Source organism: Scyliorhinus canicula, chromosome 12 (genome assembly GCF_902713615.1).
Source record: "Scyliorhinus canicula chromosome 12, sScyCan1.1, whole genome shotgun sequence".
Taxonomy (NCBI): Eukaryota; Metazoa; Chordata; class Chondrichthyes; order Carcharhiniformes; family Scyliorhinidae; genus Scyliorhinus; species Scyliorhinus canicula.
The window spans coordinates 39,953,311-39,976,306 of NC_052157.1; the positions used below are offsets into that span (position 1 = coordinate 39,953,311).

At 48.2% G+C, this 22,996-nt stretch overlaps 1 protein-coding gene across 1 annotated transcript in view; it reads right to left on the reverse strand.

The window, feature by feature from the left end:
* Positions 1 to 8,182, reverse strand: part of mctp2b (multiple C2 domains, transmembrane 2b) — a 504,236-nt gene extending 496,054 nt beyond the window's left edge. Inside the window, exon 1 of the mRNA XM_038813378.1 lies at positions 8,052 to 8,182. The gene's annotated coding sequence lies outside the window, so the exon portion shown is untranslated. The remainder of the gene's footprint in view (positions 1 to 8,051) is intronic.
* Positions 8,183 to 22,996: the final 14,814 nt, after the last annotated feature.

The following is a 22,996-nucleotide window of genomic DNA, read 5'->3' on the forward strand; positions in this document are numbered from 1 at the left end:
CCCTGGAGCTGGAGGGAGCCCACAGAGTACTGGCCAGGAGGCCCAAGGAGAATGAACCCCCGCACGCAGTGCTGGTGAGGTTCCACCGGTTCAGGGATCGGGAGTGTGTGCTGCGCTGGGCCAAGAAGGTGAGGAGCAGCAAGTGGGAGAACACGGTAGTGCGGATCTACCAGGACTGGAGTGCGGAGGTGGCTAAGCGGCGGGCCGCGTTTAACCGGACGAAGGAGGTGCTTCATAAGAAGCACATAAAGTTTGGGATGTTGCAGACTGCGCGCCTGTGGGTAACTTATCTGGATCGGCACTACTATTTTGAGTCCCCAGAGGAGGCGTGGGCATTTGTGCAGAAGGAGAAGCTGGACTCGAACTAGGGGTTGGGGGTTGCGGGGTCGGTTGTATTGTTATATTGCTGGTTTTTGCTGTTGTTGTGTTTTCTGTACTTTTGTAATTTTGACATGGTTTCTTTATGTGGGTTTTGCTCTGTTTTCAGGGGGTGGGGGGAGGTGGGGTGGTATGGTCTGAGGTTTGTATTTTGCGGGGGATGTTGGGGGTTTGTTGTATTCTATATTTGGTTGGGGGATGGGATGGGGCTGGTATTTGGGAGCTGCGTCAGTAGGGTGGGGTGGGGCAGTGCGAAAGCGCGGGCTTTCCTCTGGTTTCCCGCGTTGCGGGGCTGGAGGGGTGGAGCTGGCGGTGGGGTCGGGGCCTCTACTGTTTTTTTTCCTGCGCTGGAGCGGTGCCAAGGGTCACCGGGGTTACCGGGTCAGCAGAAGTCAGCTGGCCCACGGAAGTACAATGGAGGGCGTGTCGCGGCTAGGAGGGGTCCTAGCCTGGGGGAGGGGGGGGGGCGGTATCGGGTTGCTGCTGGTAGGGTCAGGAAGGAGCCGGTGTGGGCCGGGGGGGTAGAGGAGAGGTGCTGTCGCCATGGGGACTGGGTCGGGCGGGGTGTGCTGGCCTGGGGCTGGCAGTCAATGGGTTATGACTAGTCGGCGGGGTAGGGGGGTGGGATGCCCTCTGATCCGGTTGGTCACCTGGATTGTGAGAGGACTGAACAGGCCGGTTAAGCGGGCTAGGGTATTTGCTCATTTGAAGGGGCTAAAGGCGGATGTGGCGATGCTCCAGGAGACCCACCTGAAGGTGGCGGACCAGGTCCGTCTGAGGAAAGGGTGGGTAGGGCAGGTTTTCCACTCCGGGTTGGATGCGAAGAACCGGGGGTTGGCGATTCTGGTGGGGAAGAGGGTGTTGTTTGAGGCATCTGAGGTGGTGGCGGATAAGGGGGGTAGGTATGTTATGGTGAGGGGTAGGCTACAGGGAGAGAAGGTGGTATTTGTTAATGTGTATGCCCCAAATTGGGATGATGCGGGCTTTATGAGGCGTATGCTGGGACATATCCCGGACCTGGAGGCGGGGGGCCTGATCATGTGGGGGGGGGGGACTTCAATACGGTGCTGGATCCTTCACTGGATCAGTCCAGATCAAAGACGAGTAGGAGGCCGGCGGCGGCCAAGGTGCTGAGGGGGTTTATGGACCAGATGGGAGGGGTGGACCCCTGGAGGTTTGGGAGGCCGAGGGCGCGGGAGTATTCTTTTTTCTCCCACGTCCATAGGGTTTATTCCAGAATAGACTTTATCGTGGTGAGCAGGGGATTGATTCCGAGGGTGGAGGAGGCCGAGTATTCGGCCATTGCAATCTCCGACCACGCTCCGCATTGGATGGATTTGGAGATGGGGGAGGTACGGGACCAGCGCCCGTTGTGGCGTCTGGATGTGGGGTTGTTGACGGAGGAGGAGGTGTGCAGGAGGGTCCGGGGAAGTATTGAGGGGTACCTCGAGGTTAACGATACGGGGGAGGTCCGGGTGGGGATGGTCTGGGAAGCCCTGAAGGCAGTGAGTCGGCGGGAGCTGATATCCATCCGGGCCCACAGGGATAGGATGGAGAAGAGGGAGAGACTGGTGGGGGAGCTCCTGGAGGTGGATAGGAGGTACGCGGAGGCACCAGAGGAGGGATTGCTGGGGGAAAGGAGTAGCCTACAAGCTAGGTTTGATTTGTTAACCACCAGAAAGGCGGAGGCACAGTGGAGGAAGACACAGGGGGCGGTGTATGAATATGGTGAAAAGGCGAGTAGGATGCTGGCGCATCAGCTCCGCAAGCGGGATGCGGCTAGGGAAATTGCTGGAGAGAGAGACAAGAGTGGGAATGTGGTGCGGAAGGGGGCAGAGGTGAATGAGGTCTTCAAGGACTTTTATGGGGAACTGTACCGGTCGGAGCCACTGGTGGAGAGGAGGGGAATGGAGAGTTTTCTCGACGAGCTATCCTTCCCAAAGGTGCAGGAGGAGCAGGTGGAAGGGCTGGGGTGCCGATTGAGCTGGAGGAGCTGGTTAAGGGGATTGGGCAGATGCAGTCTGGGAAGGCGCCGGGGCTGGACGGGTTCCCGGTGGAGTTCTATAAAAAGTATGTGGACCTGGTGGGCCCCCTGTTGGTGCAGATGTTTAATGAGGCATGGGGAGAGGGGGGGGGGGGGGGGGGGGGGGGGGGGTTTGCCCCCGACGATGTCGCGGGCGCTGATTTCCTTAATCTTAAAGAGGGATAAGGACCCCCAGCAGTGTGGTTCGTACAGGCCCATATCTCTCCTTAATGTAGACGCCAAGTTGCTGCCAAAGATCCTGGCCACCAGGATTGAGGACTGTGTGCCAGGGGTGATACACGATGACCAGACATGTTTTGTTAAGGGAAGGCAGCTGAACACGAATGTACGGAGGTTGCTAAATGTCATTATGATGCCGGTGATTGAGGGGGAGGCGGAGATAGTGGTGGCGCTGGATGCGGAGAAGGCTTTCGATAGAGTGGAGTGGGGGTACCTATGGGAGGTGCTGGAGAGGTTTGGATTTGGAGAAGGGTTTATTAAGTGGGTGAGGCTACTGTATGAGGCCCCGATGGTGAGTGTAGTTACTAATGGGAGGAGGTCGGATTACTTCCGGCTCTACCGAGGGATCAGGCAGGGGTGCCCCCGTCCCCCTTGTTATTTGCACTGGCAATCGAACCTTTGGCGATGGCGTTGAGGGAGTCAGGAAGGTGGAGGGGTTTGATGCGGGGTGGGGAGGAACATCGGGTGTCGTTGTATGCAGATGACCTGTTACTGTATGTGGCGGACCCAGTGGGAGGTATGCCGAGGGTGATGGAGCTGTTGGCTGAGTTCGGGGCCTTTTCAGGCTATAAACTGAATCTGGGCAAGAGTGAGGTCTTTGTGGTGCACCCGGGGGACCAAGAGGAGGGAATTGGAAGGCTCCCGTTTAAGAGGGCAGGGAAGAGTTTCAGGTACCTGGGGGTGCAGGTGGCCAGGAGCTGGGGGACTTTTCACAAGCTCAATTTCACCAGGCTTGTGGAGCAGATGGAGGAGGAATTTAAAAGATGGGATATGCTGCCACTGTCGTTGGCGGGGAGGGTGCAGTCCGTCAAAATGACGGTGCTCCCGAGGTTCTTGTTCCTGTTTCAGTGCCTGCCCATCTTCAGCCGCAGGGCCTTTTTCAGGAGGGTGACTAGTAGCATTTTGAGCTTTGTGTGGGCGCGTGGGACTCCGAGAGAGTGAAGAGGGGGGGGTGGGAGCCGGCATGGAAAAGGATGGAGATGGCGTCCTGTGGAGGCACGAGCCTGGGGGCCTGGTAAAGGCGCCGTTGCCGCTCCCTCCCACGAGGTATACCACTAGCCCGGTGGTGGCGACAACCCTAAAAATATGGGGGCTGTGGAGGCGGCACAGGGGGGAAGTGAAGGGCTCGGTGGAGGCTCCATTAAGGGGGAATCATCGGTTCGTCCCGGGGAACATCGATGGGGGATTTAGGGGGTGGTACATGGTGGGCATTAGGAAGTTGGGGTACCTTTTTATGGGCGGGAGGTTTGCGAGCCTGGTGGAATTGGAAGAGAAATTCGGGCTCCCCCCAGGGAACACGTTCAGGTACTTGCAGGTAAAGGCGTTTGATAGGCGGCAGGTGGAGGGATTTCCTTTGCTGCCCTTGCGGGGGGCAAGGAACAGGGTGCTTTCGGGGGTGTGGGTCGGGGATGGGAAGGTGTCTGACATTTATAAGATAATGCAGGAGGGGGAGGAGGCCTGAAGGCTAAGTGGGAAGGGGAATTAGGGGAGCAGATGGAGGACGGGACTTGGGCGGATGTCGTCTTCATGTGTGAGGCTTAGTCTCATTCAATTTAAGGTGCTGCATCGGGCTCACATGTCTGGGACTCGGATGAGTAGGTTCTTTGGGGGCGAAGATAGGTGTGTCAGGTGTTTGGGGAGTCCTGCGAACCATGCCCATATGTTCTGGGCATGCCCGGCACTGGAGGAATTTTGGAAGGGGGTAGCGATGATGGTGTCGAGGGTGATTGGATCCAGGGTCAAACCGGGCTGGGGACTCGCGATCTTTGGGGTTGCGGCAGAGCCGGAAGTGCAGGAGGCGAAAGAGGCGGTGTTTTGGCCTTTGCGCCCCTGTAGCCTGGCGGCAGGTCTTGCTGCAGTGGAAGGATGCGAGGCCCCCAAGTGTGGAGACCTGGATTAGTGACATGGCGGGGTTTATCATGGGGGGGGGGGGGAAGAGAGGGGGGGTGTTATCTATTTGTTCTACGGTTATTCAATTTAATATGTTGTTAATTTAATTTGTTGTTAATTTATTTTGTTGGTCATTGGGGTTGGGGGGGTGGGGAGGGTTTGGTGTACGAGCTGTTATGGTTCTGGGGTGTTATGACTGTTATTGTTAGAGACCGTTTCTATTTTCATTACTGTTTGTTGTTGTATTTACAAAATTTTTCAATAAAAATTATTTTTTTTTAAAAAACAATCTCTCTGCCAACTAGAACACTTTTAAAATGCAAAGAGCACAGTAAAGAATGGCAAGAAACTCTCTGCTGGTCAAGTGTAAAGCTTTTTATAAAAATTAGTTTATGGGTTGTGGGTGTCACTGGCCAACACTCTTTACCCATTCCTGATCACCCTTTGGAAAAGTGGCAGCGAGGCGACTTCTTGAACCTCGGCAATCAATGTGGTTTTGGGAACATCTGCAGTGATGTCAATGCATCTGTGATAGAGCACAGCACAAAACAGAAACCGATCAGCTATTCCTGAGATCTCTCCCAGGTGTCCATTAATCCTGAAAATTTGCAGAGCGTTTACCAGCAAATAGTATAACTTCTGTCACCAGCTACGGAAGGAAGAACAAATCTCTCATCCATTTAACTTCACAACATGCACTAAAATGCTGATGCTCCTCCAAGCAGGGATTTGAAGCTTTTGTTTTGAATGCAGGCATTATGACAAGGATTACATTTCTGTTGGCAAGACTTAAGAGGTAATCCCGAGTAAATCTGAAGTAAAAATCAAGGGTGTGGTAAGTTGGGTTCCCATTTTATTTATTTAGAGCAAAAGCATAAAACGCTGTGCATTAATATAGCACCTTTAAAACTGTAAAATCCACACGTTGCTTGAATGGAGTGTTGCCAAATAAAATGTTATACCAAACCACATATGAATTTCAGACCGACGGTCAAAGACTTCCTCAAAGAGGAAGTTTTTATCTTCTTCTCCCCACACTCAGTGGTGTATTAAGGCAGACTTTTTTTCTGTTTCCATAGCTAGTAATTCCCAACCCAGGGGCTTATAACATGAGCAACCCCACTCCACACCAAGCGTGGCTGATCAGGAGCCCCTCCCACTCTTGCCATCTGCCAATTGGCGTGTTAGAAGGATTTTTATAATCTTTATTGTCACAAGTAGGCATACATTGACACTGCAATGAAGTTACTGTGAAAAGCCCCTAGTCACCACATTCCGGCTTCTGTTTGGGTACACAGTGGGAGAATTCAGAATGTCCAAATTACCTAACAGCACGTCTTTCGGGACTTGTGGGAGGAAACCGGAGCACCCGGAGGAAACCCACGCAGACATGGGGAGAACATGCAGACTCCACACAGACAGTGACCCAGCGGGGAATTGAACCTGGGGTCCAGGAGCTGTGAAGATCCAGTGCTACCCACTGTGCTACCGTGCCGAAAATAATTTTTGCAGGTTGACACTCAACCTGTTTCACCCGCGTTATGAATAAACCTTCCTTGGCCGTCAAGTCCCAGGGTGGGTCTCGAACCTGGAGTTTCTGGCTCAGAACACTACCCACTGCGCCACCTGACCTCCTCCAGAAGGTTTTATACCAGGGTTTATCATGGGAGAATTTACTCCAACTGTAATTTCAGTAGTAAACCTTGTGGAAAGATTGACAAAGCTACTTATGCCATTTCTCCACAGTTTTCACTGGCAAAAGTAATAGTAACTTGCTGGTGTTTTTCTCAGCCCTGATCAACGTATCCTTCACAATGGACCAAATTATCCATTTCAATGGAATCAGGGCACCCCGAGCCTGTCAGAACTTCCTTTACCCCTGATCCTGCAGACCCGCAATGCACTAATGCGGTTGGCTCTCAAAGGGCAGAGAGAATGGGAATGAGAAAAATATCAGCCATGATCGAATGGCAAAGTAGATACAATGGGCCAAGTGGCCTAATTCTGCTCCTATGTCTTATAGTCTTATGGCTATTGGGATGAGCAAGAAATTCTGGCCTTGTCCCATAAATAAATGATTTTAAAAGATGAAAGAGCGGTTTATGTAGAGCATTAACTCTTGCATTTGGGCATGTTAGGCCATCTGACTTGATTCTGGACTGGATCATTTGGAAGTTATTGCTGAATCGGTTTCCACCAACCAACACATTGCAGATCCTAACAACTTGGTGCTGATCATAAAATCCCTACAATGCAGAAGGAGACCATATGGCCCATCACTGACCTTCTGAAAGATCACCCCACCTAGGCCCACTCCCCCACCCTATTCCTGTAACCCCATCTAACCTTTTTTAGATATTAAGGGACAATTTAACATGACCAATCCATCTCACCTGCACATCTTTGGACTGTGAGAGGAAACCAGAGCACCCGGAGAAAACCCACGCAGACATGGAGAGAATGCAAACTCCACACAGTCACCCACCAAGGTTGGAATTGAACCCGGGTCCCTGGCACTGTGAGGCAACAGTACTAACCACTGTGCTACCATGCAATAAAAATAAACCATTTCCTCAGTTGATAATTCCTCACTCTTCTTAAAATGTTATCATCGTGTCACCAGTAGGAATAGACCAATATCATATAAACTATATATATCCATAGAAATGGAAGATTCTGGATCCAGAAACACAAGACAAATCACACAAGGTCACAATAATGCAGGCTGTCAAACGTTGATGACCATGCAAAGACTTGGTGGCAATAACTGTAATAAAGAGCTATTTTTATATTCTATGGTTGGAATGTATCATTCATTGATAATCTGAGAGCATTTACCATCACCGGGAATGCTAAATGCTTCTCTCGTGACATTCATTTTTTACAAAAAAAAGCATTAAATAAATGGGATAGTACCCATTTAAAATAGATGAGTAATGTCTCAAACTATTATTGGCAACACCAAAAAGCAAGCATTATTTAGTAACAGATTACCACCGCATGGTATGATTCACTGTTACAGTTTTCAGAGCAGTTTTAGGGAAAGCAATCTCTCAATAGAAGTAGTGAATGCACATCATAAACCCATTGCATCAATGGAGTGAGAGGCAGAGAGGCACAGTTATTCCTTCACAAGCCTGAAACAGTGTTAGATTTAATGGGGACCCAATCTGCTCCTTAACTCATCCATACACACACACACACATATATTAAGTGGGGATAAACATGTTGTATCCTTCAATCCCTCCACTTAGTAGTGGCTTGAACCGAGAGGAATTTCACTGCTGACAGAATTTGCAACAAAAACAATTGTAAATGCTGAAATGTTTGCCCATTAAAGATAAAGTTCGACAAAGCCAAAACTCGACCAAGCAACTTATTTTGTTTTCTAAATGCAGCTGGTGCATTCCAACAGTCGGTTTTAAACCCGGCATGCGGGAATTAAGCAGCTGATCGGTTTGCAAGCGATAAATATTTGGATTAAATGCAATGATCAGGGGGGTAGAAAAGAGATACACACCTTCTGCCACCATCTCTCTGTTGGAGGCTGATTCCAGCTGTTCCCTTTCTCGCTCTCTCTCTCTCTCTCTCTAACCTTGTTCAGGGGAAGCTCCTTCCTTCTTTCTCATTCACTTCCTCGTCCACGCGTCTTGCAACATACCTTTAAAGGGGAGGTCCTCGCCTCTGCCGACTACAAATACTGCAGCCCTGCCAGGCAGCAGAGAGGGGGCAATCTCTGAAATCCCTTTCTCTTTTTGCAATCTCTTCCCTTGCCTGTGTGTGTGTGTGTGGGTCTCAGTCAGAAATGTGGATCTGTGCCCAAGCATTCCCTTTTATACATTATTCCACCCACAGACAGGAGGAGCAATAGTGCCCAGAAAATAATCGTGCATTTTTATCATCAAAACTATTGCATCCTGGTTCATTTTGCTTTACAACTGATAGATTTTTTTTTAAATCTCAGTGTGTTCACAGCAAAGGCAAATGTCAGCTTTATCAACATTTAACAGAGCATGATTTTTGAAAAAGTATCTGAACATGTACCCTCCCCTCCATCCTCTCGAAAGGCATTTGTTCCCACCGCCCCCACCACCACCCTCACCCTCATCTCAAAATTGTCCTGCTTGCCAATATCGGACGAGCAGATATCTCCTCAAAATCGTTCTTGGCAAGGCAAAGTTCTCTTCAATCCCCCATTCCAAATTATGTTCCCTAGTTACTGACTCCATTCCTCTCCCTGGCAACTGTACGAGGCTGAACCAACCTTGATCTCATATTTGGCCTCATGATGAGTTTCCTCCCTCACTGCAACGAAGACCACCTACTTCCACGTCCACAATATTATTGTCCGCCTTCTTCGTCCCTGTCTCAGCTGATATGTCTGCTACTGAAAGCCTCATTCATGCCTTTTCTACCTCCAGACCTGATCACCCCTGATCAGTCTCCCACGTTCTACCCTTTGCATGTTTATGATTATCCAACACCCTGCTGTTTCAAGCCTTCCTGCTCAAGAAAACTCTCGAATTGTTTTCAATTCACCCCATAGCCTCAACCTCCCTATCTTTATAATCTCCTCCAGTGCGCCAGCCCTCCAGATCTCTTCGCAACACTCATTTTTTTAAATTTAGAATACCCAATTCGTTTTTTCCAATTAAGGGGCAATTTAGCCCGGCCCAATCAACCTACCCTGCACATCTTTTTGGATTGTGGGGGCGAAACCCACGCAAACACGGGGAGAACGTGCAAACTCCACACGGGCAGCGACCCAGAGCCGGGATCAAACCTGGGATCTCAGCACCGTGAGGCAGCTGTGCTAAGGTCAATGCTGACCTTCCGCAGCACTAATTCTGGCATTCTTAGCATGCCCAATTTTAATTCCCCCACCAATGGTGCTGTGTCCAGGCCCAAAGCTCTGAAATTCCCTCCCAATAACTCTAAACCTCTCTTTCTTCAATTAATGCACTTCTTAAACCTTGACCAACCCTTTTGATCAGCAGCTCTAAAATCTCTTTATGCACCCAGCATTAAATTTTATTCTCTCGCTCTCCTGTGAAGCATCTTGGGACATTTTGCTACATCAAAGATGCTATATAAATGCAAATTGTTGTTCGCAAAGACACTCAGCCTTCACAGCAGCATATTGTACAGACATATTCTTTCCTTCCGCAGCCTCACTTCACATGAGCACTTGTCTATTATCTACTCCCAAATCACTGAGGCACTTTTCCTCTCTAATCCCCCCCGTCGCAAGGGACCCTCACATTTGATCGAGATCATTTTCCCCATTTCCTCTCACAGTTCTCTGTAGCTCCATTACCCCATTTACAGAAGCAGTCTTTCTGTCCAAATACCTCTCCAGTTTACAGAGGAATTTTCTTCTTAATATCCTTCCTTGGTGCTGATTCTTTTGCACTCCTTTAATCCAGGTTCCAGTCTGTCTCCCCCTGACACTCTGCTTCCTCTGGCAGCAGGTTCTGCTCTCTGTGATATGGATGCAGATGTTTGATCTACCAAAACCATCAGGAAATTTAGAGTTGTTGCCCGCAGAAAAGCACACATCTCCTTGAGCAGTTTATTCTTGACCCGTTGTTATGGGCCAGGGTTTAGAGAACCCCGAAGTGTATCATAGAGTTCACCTGACCCACAACTTTTCATAGATTATGGCATCGGGAGCACATGGCCCACTCTACAGGTGCGGTACAGCAGAAATGGAAAAGTATTTTTAAAGGAAAACAATGTTTATTCTAGGAACTCAAGTTAACCTTTTTAAAACATACAGTGAACATCTTAGCAACCATCAATTCAAATATAACCCCCAAAGAATACAACACTAAGTAACACTTAAGATGTCCTTTTAACCTCCATAAGACTGAAAAAAACCTTTAAACAGAAGCACATCAGGTTAAAGTCACTACTGAGAGCAGTTATTAGTTTTAAATCACCAAAGGATCGATTTACATTATTTAGATTACAGAGAGAGAGAAACTTATACACCCTCTGGCTGTGACTGCAGCTATCCAGCTCTGAAAATGAAACTAAAATACACCCTGCAGCAAACAGCCTAAAACAAAAGTAAAAAGCTGACAGACAGCCTAGCTCCACCCACACTCTGACATCACTGATGAACACCCATTTCTTAAAGGTACATTTCTTAAACACTCATTTCTTAAAGGTACTTTCACATGACACCGTGTCGCTTAGTTCTAGTCTCCCCCACAAGTGGAAACATCCTCCCGGTATCCACCCCAACAGTCCCCTCAGGATCTTATATGTTTCAATACAATCACCTCTCATTATTCTAATGAGTATAGCCCAGCCTGTTCAACCATCCTTCAAAAGATAAGCCTAAGAATGAGTTGAGTGAACCTTTTCTGAACCGCTTTGAACACAATTATGTCCTTTATCAAATGAGGAGAACAGTACTGTACACAGTGCTCCAGAGGTGGTCTCACCAAGGCCCTGCATAGCTTCGGTGAAACAGTCCTACTTCTATATTCCATTCCCCTTGCATTGTACAGCAACACTTTATTTGTCTTCTTAATTACTTGCTGTACCTGCAGACTAACTTTTTGGGATTCATGTTCCAGGACACCCAGATCCCTCTGTACACTGAGTTCTGCAATTTCTCTCCATTTAAATAGTATATTGCTTTTTTAAATCTTAAAGTGGACATGTATTCCCACACTCTGTCCCTTCTGCTAAATATTTTGCCCACTCATTTTAACTAATCTATGTCTATTTGTAGACTCTTTACCTCCTCTCAACAACTTATTTTCCTACCTATTTAATCCACGTAACGAAATATAACCACGTCACGGTATTTACTTTGGTGTGCACCTGTCTACACTGCTGGTGTTAATGTAAGAACTATTACATTGTTTCTGTCAAGGTAACCATTGGAAAAGTCTACATTTTAAGGTGTTTTTGAAAGGGCTCTAAATTCTCTTTGCAAGATTCGGTTCTTCATCGCCGCTAAAACTAATCAAACCCACTGGTGCACTATTAATTGAAGACCTGGAATTGCAAGTCACTGATGTGCAATGTAGTAGCTAAAGCCATACAATCCCTCGCCCCCACCACTCACATCACACGTCACACAACCAGACTGGCTCTGACAAATGCAATACGAGTTGTGGTTTTGTAAGCAAGATTTATGTTACTGTTGATTTTGTTCCATTAATATGGATGCAAGGCAAATGTTATTTTCTCAGAAGACTATTGTGATGACTTTTTAACATGTATTAGAATGTTTCAAATTGATGTGTTCTGTTGTAATATTTATTAGTGAATATAATATGAAAAAATCTACACTTTGTATTCTGGCATGAATTAACAGTTCACTCATGATAAATTTATTGACACAAAAATGCAAATAAATTTATGGTATTTAGGCATGAAAAAACAGTGAAATACTTATAAGCATATATGTAATAGTCATTGCTTCCAGTAATTCTGTTTAATCTTTTTTGCTGTACTGTAGCAGGCGAAAGTGGGTTGCTCGGATGGTACCATTAGACTATAAGACATAGGAGCAGAATTCGGCCACACAGCCCATCGAGTCTGCTTCACCATTTGATCATGACAGATATTTCTCTCATCCCCATTCTCCTGCCTTCCCCCCATAACCCCTGATCCCCTTATTACTTAAGAACCTATCTATCTCTGTCTTAAAGATACTCAGTGATCTGCCCTCCACAACCTTCTGTGGCAAGGGATTGCACAGATTCACCACCCTCTGGCTGAAGAAATTCCTCCTCATCTCTGATTTGAAGGTTGTCCCTTCAGTCTGAGACTGTGTCCTCTGGTTTTGTTTTTTCCTACTAGTGGGAACATCCTCTCCGCATATACTGGGCGGGATTCTCCATTCTGAGGACTAAGTCCCCACGCCTGCCGGAAAACGGGCGGGAATCACTCCAGACTTTCCCAGAAAGTCCAGGGTGATTCACCGTCTTCAAGGGGGCCAGCAGGGCCCCCGGCGTGCGTCCCACAGTTCCAGCTGCTGGCGGGCCCCAGCAGTTACGCCCGCGCATGCATGCGGCGGCCGTCTTCTTGCTGGCCCCGAGCAACATGGCGGCGCCCTACAGGGGCCCAGCGCGGAGGAACTTAGGCCACTTCTGGAATGAGCGCACCCGCCGATCGCGAGCCACCGATTGCGGGCCTGGCCACCAGTGAGGACGCCCCCCCCGGAGTCGGATCTCCCCCCGCAACCCCCCTCACCGCCCCACCAGGTCAGCCCCCACAACCAGAACACTGAGGTCCCGCCGGGTGGGACCACATGTGAACCATGCCGGCGGGACTTGGCGGAACTCGCCGGGCACTTGGCCCGTCGAGCATGTAGAATCACCGCGGGGGCCGCTATCAACAGCACCCGAACGGCACCGCATTGATCGCACACGCGCGACTGCCGGTGATTCTCCAGTCGCTGGAGAAACGCGTGCCAGTGTGGGTGCCTATTTTGGGAAATTCTGCTCCCCTGCGCCGAGCACGATTTCGAAGGTCAGAGGATCCCACACAATCTAGGCCTCTCAGTATCCTATAAGTTTCAGTAAGATCCCCCCTCATCCTTCTAAACTCCAAAGGTACGCTGGCCCGTGGGTCTTAGTCCCATTGAAGTGATCCATAGACAACAAGGTTTGAAAGTCATATTGCATCTTTCCCAAATGCAGAATGCCCAAAGCACGTCACAGTCAATGAAAGACTTTATGAATTGCAGTCAAAGTTATCTTATGCGATACACGGAACCAATTTGCACACAGCAAGGCCTACAAATGGCAATTAAATAATGAATGGATAATTTGTTTGAAAGATGTTGGTTGAAGGATAAATATTGCTCAGGAACACAGAGAAAACTCCCCGGCTCCATCAGTAACCATAGTTCAAAGTTTAATGTCAATGGAAAAATGGATCGGCAGATTATAAAAGTATTTAAAGAATACGGAAAATCTATGAAGCATGAAATATGTTGATTGGCTGAAACGCATATTTACAGAAAACATTGTCTTGTTAAACAAAGTCTGCGAATTGGTTTGGCCAAAAAGCAACCAGGCAATCACTCGAATCAATAAGACTTTCAACGTAGGCCTTGTCTGCTCTTAAAGTGGTATTTTTACTGGATGAAGAGCAGTGAGTTGCATAGCTCCCCTCTGTTCAGCCCATTTTGTTAGTCGCAACTAAGATTTTAAAATTTATTTTCCCCGTTAATGCCTTTTCCAAACCAAATTGATTAATTTATTATCAAGGCTTCAGTCAAACAAGAATTTCTTGAGTTAAAGAAAGTGTAAGTTTCTTACTTACTTAACCCAAGGAGAAAACAATAAAATCACAATGACACACATATCAGAATAAAGAAAGTTAGAGCCCAATAAGAAGTTAAAAGAATATCCGATTACATTCCTTCCTTGTCTTCGAGGCGTGGATTGTTGGACGTTGCAGCAGTCTGAAGTTAGTTGGTTTCCTGTAGAAATTTGAATTTTAAAAAAATAATCTTTATTGTCACAAGTAGGCTTACATTAACACTGCAATGAGGCTATTGTGAAAATCCCCTAGTCGCCACATTCCGGCACCTGTTCGGGTATACAGAGGGAGAATTTAGAATGTCCAATTCACCGAACAGCATGTCTTTTCGGGACTTGTGGGAGGAACCCAGAGCACCCGGAGGAAATCCACGCAGACAAAGGGAGAACCTGCAGACTCCGCACAGACAGTGACTCAAGCTGGGAATCGGACCTGGGACACTAGCACGGTGAAGCAACAGTACTAACCACTGTGCTACCATGAATTTGACCTAGCATTGGTCTGTACTTTGTGGAAGATACTCTTTTAATTTCAGAGACAGAGAAAGATTTTTCCCACTCTTTTCCAGCAGTGTTTTTAGAAGACTGTCATGTTTCTTTCTCCTCCTGCTTTTTCTGATTCTGCTTGGCAGGACCAGTTTTTAAACTCCAGATTGCGCATACCCAGATAAATAAGTCGATTCACGTGTTGTGGACCAAATAATACAAATTTTTAATCTCTGAAACCTCTGACACATTTCAAGATATAAATCAATAAGTGATGGGGCTTATTTCGAGCTACGCAGGGGCTTGCGGATGTCTGAGGAGCATCTGACCTGTTAGCAGTTCCTATTGGCTTCATACAACAATAGCTGATCGGTTTATTTTGAATGCCTTCCTCTCAAGAGTGCCCCTGTTTGAAGTGAACCTTGACCTCCACCTCCAGCCCAGCTGTGAAATTCACAGTGGAAGGCATTTGCCACTTTTAATGAAGCTGTCCAATTGACATGGCAGGGAAGAGACCCTGATGGTGGAGACACAAACAAGGAATTGGAGTAGAGATGGGCACAGGTTTGGGAGGAGGGGATCTTGTAGCTCCAAAGGTAGCTCCCCTGCTCCTGAACTCGGAACTCCAAATTCAAGCTCTACACAGAGATTTGTTGGCCATGGAAGAAATGTTCAGGATAGGAATTAACAGGTTGATTAGTCAGTCTGCTAACCCTTGAAAACACTTCTTCAAAGGAGGAGAAACTGTGTGTATAATTGCAATAGAAACACATTTGGGAGCTTGAGGCATACACTGGAGGATTCCAGTAGTTAACAAGGGGTTCATTGATGGAAGGTAAAGGCAGATAAGTGTTTTCATCAAGGAGCCCCTGCAAAACTGAAGACAATGGAAATCGGGGGTAAACTCTCTGTCATAATATACACATCAGTATATGATGGTGCAGGGACACACACTGACTGACACACTGCAAGACCAATCAACACACACAACACAGCAGCCAATCACCAGTTAGGGCACAGTCACTATAAAGCCAGAGGGCACTAGTTTTCCCGCTCATTCGGGATGCAGTTTCTGAGACAGACAGAGCCCGCAGTCAGTAGCACAAACATCTACCGTGTGCTAGCAGTATAGGCTGGTCAGGTTAGGCATAGGTCTTCAGTCAATCTAACATAGTGTCGACCCACAGTGCAAGTATGTTTAACAGCTCTTAGTTAAATAAAATAGAGTTGTACTATTACAAGTGTTGGTAGCCTGTCTATGTTACTGCTGAGGTAAACGCAGTCTTCACAGATCCAGAGTACCCAACACATCACTCTCCACTGGTTTGAGTCATACTGAGCACAAAGGAAGATGGTTGTGGTTGTTGGAGGTCAGTCATCCCAGTCCCAGGACATCAATGCAGGAGTTCCTCAGTGTAGTGTCCTAGGTCCACCTATCTTCAGCTGCTTCATCAATAACTTTCCTTCCATCATAAGGTCAGAAGTGGGGAAGTTCGCTGATGATTGCACAATGTTCAGCACCATTTGCGACTCCTCAGATGCTGAAGCAGTCCGCATGGGTGGTGGGGGGGTCGGGGGGGGTCGGACGGGTGGGGGGGGTCGGGGGGGGTCAGGTCGGGTCGGGGGTCGGGTCGGGGGGGGGTCGGGGTCGGGGGGGGTCGGGGTCGGGGGGGGTCAGGGTCGGGGGGGTCGGGATCGGGTCGGGGGGGTCGGGTCGGGGGGGGGGCGGGTCGGGTCGGGTCGGGGGGGTCGGGTCGGGTCGGGGGGGTCGGGTCGGGTCGGGGTCGGGTCGGGTCGGGTCGGGGTCGGGTCGGGTCGGGGGGGGTCGGGTCGGGTCGGGTCGGGTCGGGGGGGGTCGGGTCGGGTCGGGTCGGGGGGGGTCGGGTCGGGTCGGGGGGGGTCGGGTCGGGTCGGGTCGGGTCGGGGTCGGGGGCGGGTCGGGTCGAGTCGGGGGCGGGGGGGTCGGGTCGGTTCGGGGGCGGGGGGGGTCGGATCGGGTCGGGTCGGATCGGGGGGGGGGGCCGGAGTGACCTGGTATATGATCGGGATTCACCGATCGGCGGGCCGGTCTCTCTGTCGGCAGGCCTCCTTTCTTCCACCGGCGAGCCTGGATCCATCCGCCATGTTTGTGCGGGGCGGCCTGAGGGAGGGCGGCCACCGCGCATGCGCTGGTTGGCACCGGCCCAACTGCGCATGCGCGGGACCCGAGTCTTTTACACGGCGCCGGGTCTCTGACGCTGGTCACGCTCTCCTTGATGGTGCCCCCTAGCACATGGCGCCCCGGGTGACTGCCCGAGTTGCCGGTACCTTGAGCCGGCCCTGGGAACACTCCCTACTTGCCTGTCAGAGTGCAGCTCCAACAACATCCAAGAAGCTCGACACCATCCAGGAAAAAGCAGCCTGCTTGATTACTATCTCTTCCACAAAAATTCAGTCCCTCTGCTATTGACGCATAGTAGCAGCAGTGTGTGCCATCTACAAGATGCACATGCAGGAACTCACCAAGATTCCTTCAGCAGCATCTTCCAAACCTATGACCACTACTATCTAGAAGGACAAGGGCAACAGACACATGGGAACACCACCACCTTTAAGATCCCCTCCAAGCCATTCACCATCTTGACTTGGAAATATATCGCCGTTCCTTCATTGTCATTGGATCAGAATCTTGGAACTCCATCACTAACAGCACATAGTGTGCCGACACCACATGGATTGCAGCGGTTCAAGAAGGCAGCTTATCAACACGTTCTCAAGGGCAATTATGGTTGGGCAATACATGCTGGCCTAGCCAGCGAAGCCCACATTCCGCAAAAAGGAATTTTTGCAAAGTAATAGGCACAGAACTCAATATGACAGGTCTGATTACTCTGGCTCCAGGATCCACACTGCCCAGGATCCTGCTCCCAGGCCACCATGCAAACTCCCTATTAGTTGGGGTTCACATGCCGTCCCCCACCATGTGATTAACCCTGAGTCGGACATGTGATCCACTGAGCCCGCCCCCTTAAAGGGGCTGGGCCAAGTCACATCCCACTTCACATTGCTCTCCAGGATGGCTCTTCACCTGGTGTCCTCGGTGTGGGTGGTTGGGAAGGGGACAGTCAGTCAAGGTAAGAAAATGTGCAGCCTAAAGGGTGATGTCAGTGCTGTTTATATGTGGGTCCATCTCAAAGTGTTGGCTGGCAGAGTCTTTCCAGGGCTTTCAGTTCATCTATATTCTCCCTGCGAGTGATCTCGGACATGTATATTTCACAATGTATAGAAGGGAGGACCAGCCAAATTTCCCATTGCACCGCGTCCCACAGAATGGCGAACACACCACTGGACAGAGACATGAACATTCAGGAAAGACTGAAGGCAAAAACACGTCACTGGTTTTCCACAACAAAGGAAATATCTACCTTCCTGTGACCATCAATGTGTGTCAACCATGAGGCATACCAGTAAATTTCACTCTCTGACTAAGCTAGTCTCACCAAGTAACAACGATGCACACATAAATAAAATGAAAACCAAACTCATGTGAAATTTTTATAAGTGAAATCTCCTTTTGAGAAGCAGCTGTGCCACCTTTCAGCTCTCGAGTCTGATGTTAATGTAATGTCGTTGGGAAGGGAAGATGTGCCTGTGATGCAGAGATCCCCGGTTTGTTCAGTTCACACTGTTAGAGGGCAGTCGTCACTGCAGCATTGTCAACTAACGGTGGCTTTCACCACTGAATTGTCTCCCCTGCCATGTAATCGCTTGTATCTCCCATGCCTGCTGGCAGCACTTTAAAATGTAATTCGAATCATGTGGAACCAGCGTAAAACAAGAGCGAAGATGTGGTGCCCACTTCCTGTTCCACTGTCAAGAATAACAGACAACAGGTAAAACTTCATCCTGGCCACCACCCTCCAAAGAATGAATCACTGCATCGACCAACTCCCTTGAAGTTGTTCCTTTAGTGTGTCTCCCTCTGCTGGTTTATTGGGTCAAGGTGCTGATTCCAAATGATTTAATGGCTAAAGGCGATCATGGGCTCAAGTTTGGTTTAACATTAAAGGTGCCGTTTGGTCAGTGTTATCATTCCTGTGGTGCGGTCACCTTTCCTCACAGTTTTACAAATTGCAAATAGCTGGGTCCTCGTCCAGGATCCCTACACAGGGCCCTGGTGAGGGCAGGGGTGAAAACATGAATCCTGTCAGTCGAAGAGAGGACAGCAGATACATGCACCACAGAGCTACTCCAGTTCTCCTGGGCACCTCAACTATCCTGGTAATCCGCTGGAGCACAGATTGACGGGCTGCTGTGAGAGCCTGCAGGAGTTCGGAGCACCCACCACTGTGAAGGTAGAGGTCTGAGCCAGCATGGAAACAAGTAGAGCTCTCATGATCTCAGTCTGTGCCCTACTGCAACTCTAAGATGCTGTGGCACTGCTGCTTGTGCTGTAATGAGTGGCTGGGAGAAGAGGAATCAGATACTGCATCATGAAGTTGCTAACCCCTTCCACAGGATGGGCTCCAAGCTTAGCGCAATGCCCTGTTCCCAGTTGGTGCCAGAATCCCCTCTGCTGTATGACAATAATATCAGGCTTCCTACGCAGTCATGTCAATGCACTGAGCATCTCAGCTTTCTCCTGCACCCCATCAAAGTGCGCATTGGAGTGCTCTGCAGCAGGACTCACCTGGATCTCTGGGGAGCCCGCATCCGTGCTACCCTTATTCCCTGTTCTGACTGTCGGCCACATGTGCCCAATGACTCAGCGCATGTAGTTCTGCCTTTTAGCTATCTAAATTGCGAACAGTGCCAGTGTTTGAGCTGATGGCTGCCAATGTGAAATCAAGTAGCAGAGTTTCACCATCAGTGTCCTGTTTCTCTTCGACTTCGCTCTCCTGTGACATTGTTACTCCAAGTGGCAGCTTTTGGGTATCTGAAGGGGGAGCGGGCTGTGAGAATATGGTTTATGTAGGTTGTCACCTTCTATGGTCTCAGCCCTGCCCCTGGCCACGGCCTCAGTTATAGTGGTTAAATGGCAGAGTGGAGTAAGGACTTATAATAATAATCTTTATTGTCACAAGGAGGCTCACATTACACTGCAATGAAGTTACTGCGAAAAGCTCCTCGTTGCCACATTTAGGCGCCTGATCGGGTACACAGAGGGAGAATTCTGAATGTCCAATTTGTTTTGTTATGCTCTTGAAGTAGCATAAGCTGCTTCCTTGATGTGCACTCTGACAAAGGAAGGTTCAGACTTGGAGATAGCTTTAACACATTTATTAATCTGTTAACAATTCTCCTACTTGGATTCGACTCTGCTGTTAATCCTGCTATAGCTACACAGACTGACGAACCAGTCTGCTACGATGGTGGGTGTGATGTGTTCAATCAACCCTGTATACTCATTAAATGTCTCCACTGGAAAGAGGAAGATCATGTGTGCTGTGTCCTTTTATATGGGTTGGTGTAATGCCCTCCTGTGGTAATGTCACCTCTGTGTATCGTGAATGCTCATTGGTCGTGTCCTATCTTACTGACCTATTGGTTGGCTGTCTGTGTGTCATGTCTCTGGTGCTCCCTCTAGTGTCTCGCTAGTCTACGTGTATTTACATTAACCCCTTGTGTATTTACAGTGATGCATATCACCACACAATTCACCTAACAGCATGTCTTTCGGGACTTGTGGGAGGAAACTGGAGCACCCGGAGAAAACCCACGTAGACACAAGGAGAACGTGTAGGCTCCACACAGACAGTGGCCTAAGCCAAGAATCTGGAACCCTGGCGTTATGAAGCAACAGTGCTACCCACTGTACTACATGCCCTAGACATGACTTGAGTGTCAGTGAGTCTAGTACAATATAATAAAAATCGCTTATTGGCACAAGTAAGCTTCAATGAAGTTACTGTGAAAAGCCCCCAGTCGCCACATTCCGGCACCTGTTCGGGGAGGCCGGTACGGGAATTGAACCTGCTGTGCTGGCAATGTTCTGTATTACAAGCCAGCTGTTTAGTCCACTGTGCTAAACCATCCCATTAGAATGATGCAGCTGTCATGGTTGAATAGCCGGCAGTGTTTGCGAGCTGTGAAATGTGGGTGTGAGATTTTCAGCCAGGAGATGAAGTATAGATGTGAGGTGAGGTCTGAGTCATTACTAATTGGGAGGTGAGTAAAGGGGATGTGGTGAATAGAGCAGTGTATGAGGCCAGTGGCTCAGTTGTAAAATTTGTTTTTCTGAAGATGAATTCACTGAACATAACCACTCATGTGAAGGCATTAAACCTTTTGTAAAATTGGATCCAGGTCTGCAGGACAATATTGACCTCCCTGGCGATCTGCTCCCACTCACTCAGGCCCCATCTGGCTATCGCACATCTATCCTCCTTTCCACCATCTGTACCAGAGTCTCAAATGCTGCATCAGTAAATCTTGAAGCGTGTTCTGCCATGTTGTATCAGTGCAGGCTAATTTTAAATGGTGCTCGCCCTGCACAAACCTGGGACGCCAACTCAGGCGTGCAATCACCCAACAGTGCATTTCATGCTGTGCCACAGGCCAGTATTATGTAAATTAGTAGGCAGAAAAAGTTTGCTTGCTGCCTACATTACTTTGAATGGATATTGATTGGTTAATAATAATCATGATACACGTGCCTGTTTTTGGGAGCTATCGACTTTTTAGCTCAAACAATTAGGACTTGTCTCATTCAGTCTAAATTCCCTTTTAATAATATTGCAAGTCTCAATTATTGCCAAACAATCTCTCTGAAAATGAAAGATAAAAAGTGGGGAGTTTCATTCCTTCAGATTTTAATTGTTGTTGGGGTCTCTCTCTCTCTTTGTCTACCATTTATTTCCCTATCTTTATTTCACTTTCTGTGCTGATATAACATTAAATTAACTATTCTAGCTTATACTTCCTGGTTCAGACTATATGCTGCTAATGAACAATTCGTCAAGTGGATTGGCTAAGGAGAGACATTTTGCTTCTCCTATGATGTGGAGATGCCGGCGTTGGACTGGGGTGAGCACAGTAAGAAGTCTTACAACACCAGGTTAAAGTCCAACAGGTTTGATTCAAACACGAGCTTTCGGAGCGCAGCTCCTTCCTCAGGTGAATGGTGAGGTATGTTCCAGAAACATTTATATAGACAAAGTCAGAGATGCTGGACAATGCTTGGAATGCAGGCAATCAAATCATTGCAGATCCAGGGAGAGGGATAATCACAGGTTAAAGAGGTGTAAATTGTCTCAAGCCCGAACAGTTGGTAGGGTTTTGCAAGTCCAGGCCTGATGGTGGGGGGGTGGATGTAATGCGACATGAATCCAAGATCCCTGTTGAGGCCGCACTCATGCGTGCGGAACTTAGCTATAAGTTTTTGCTCGGCAATTGGGATCTGCAATGATTTGATTACCTGCAAATGCCTGCATTCCAAGCATTGTCCAGCATCTCTGACTTTGTCTATATAATTGTTTCTGGAACATATCTCGCCATTCACCTGAGGAAGGAGCTGCGCTCCGAAAGCTCGTGTTTGAATCAAACCTGTTGGACTTTAACCTGGTGTTGTAAGACTTCTTCCTCTGCTTCACCTATTCACATAGGCCCCAGAGTCTCTATAGAGGATGCCATGTTTCTTGGGTGGCTACTGCCACCTCCAGTTCAAAAGCTCACAGAAACTAAATAAGCAAAGGCAAATTTGACAAACAGTGGGTGGTTTTCACTCACCACCTGCTAACATAAATACACCTAATTATTTACATTACTCCAATTCCACACACCTTAGTAATGAAGATTAAGAAAAGCAACCACAATGTGTGAAAATACAATGTTTTGCAGACTTTTCCACAGGCTTGTCAATAGAATGTTATATGGAATGTTCTAGAAAAAAAAGATGAGCGGTGACTTCTCACTTTCTGTCAATGGTTTTGTCTGGGTAGAGGGTGATGTGTTAGGCAGGTTGGTTCGCCGTTGACTGCAACTGGATGCAGGGAAGCTAGAAACAAACGTCTAACACCAGAGATGATCCAACACTGTATTATTTAACTATGAACTGCTGTACATGTTCAGCTGTGGGTTGACACTCTACTAATCCTACTGAAGACCTCTTACTGGCTCGGCCAGACCTACTAGGTACCACATGGCAATAATGTCCACTGACTGGTGCACTCTGACTGTCTCAGTGTCTGGGTCCCGAAAAGAGTGGGAGTCTTAATGCCCTGTGGGCTTTATAGTGGTGGTGTCTTGTCTGGTGATTGGTTGTTCTTGTTGTGTGTTCATTGGTCATCCTATGTGTCAATCACTGCCTGTTTGCATCTCATTACATACATAAGTGGATATTATGACAGAGGGTATTTCCACATGCGAGGGAGTTTAAAATCAAGGCTGCGATTCCAAGGCAGTTAGTAGAGAATTCCGGAGAAATAACTTTTCTCAGAGAGTGGTTAGAATGTGAGACTTAGCACCACAGGGAGCATTTGAAATGAAATGAAATGAAAATCGCTTATTGTCACGAGTAGGCTTCAATGAAGTTACTGTGAAAAGCCCCTAGTCGCCACATTCCGGCGCCTGTCCGGGGAGGCTGGTACGGGAATCAAACCGTGCTGCTGGCCTGCTTGGTCTGCTTTAAAAGCCAGCGATTTAGCCTGGTGAGCTAAACCAGCCCCAATTTGTAGTTCATTTGTGGTGAATAGCATAAATACATTTA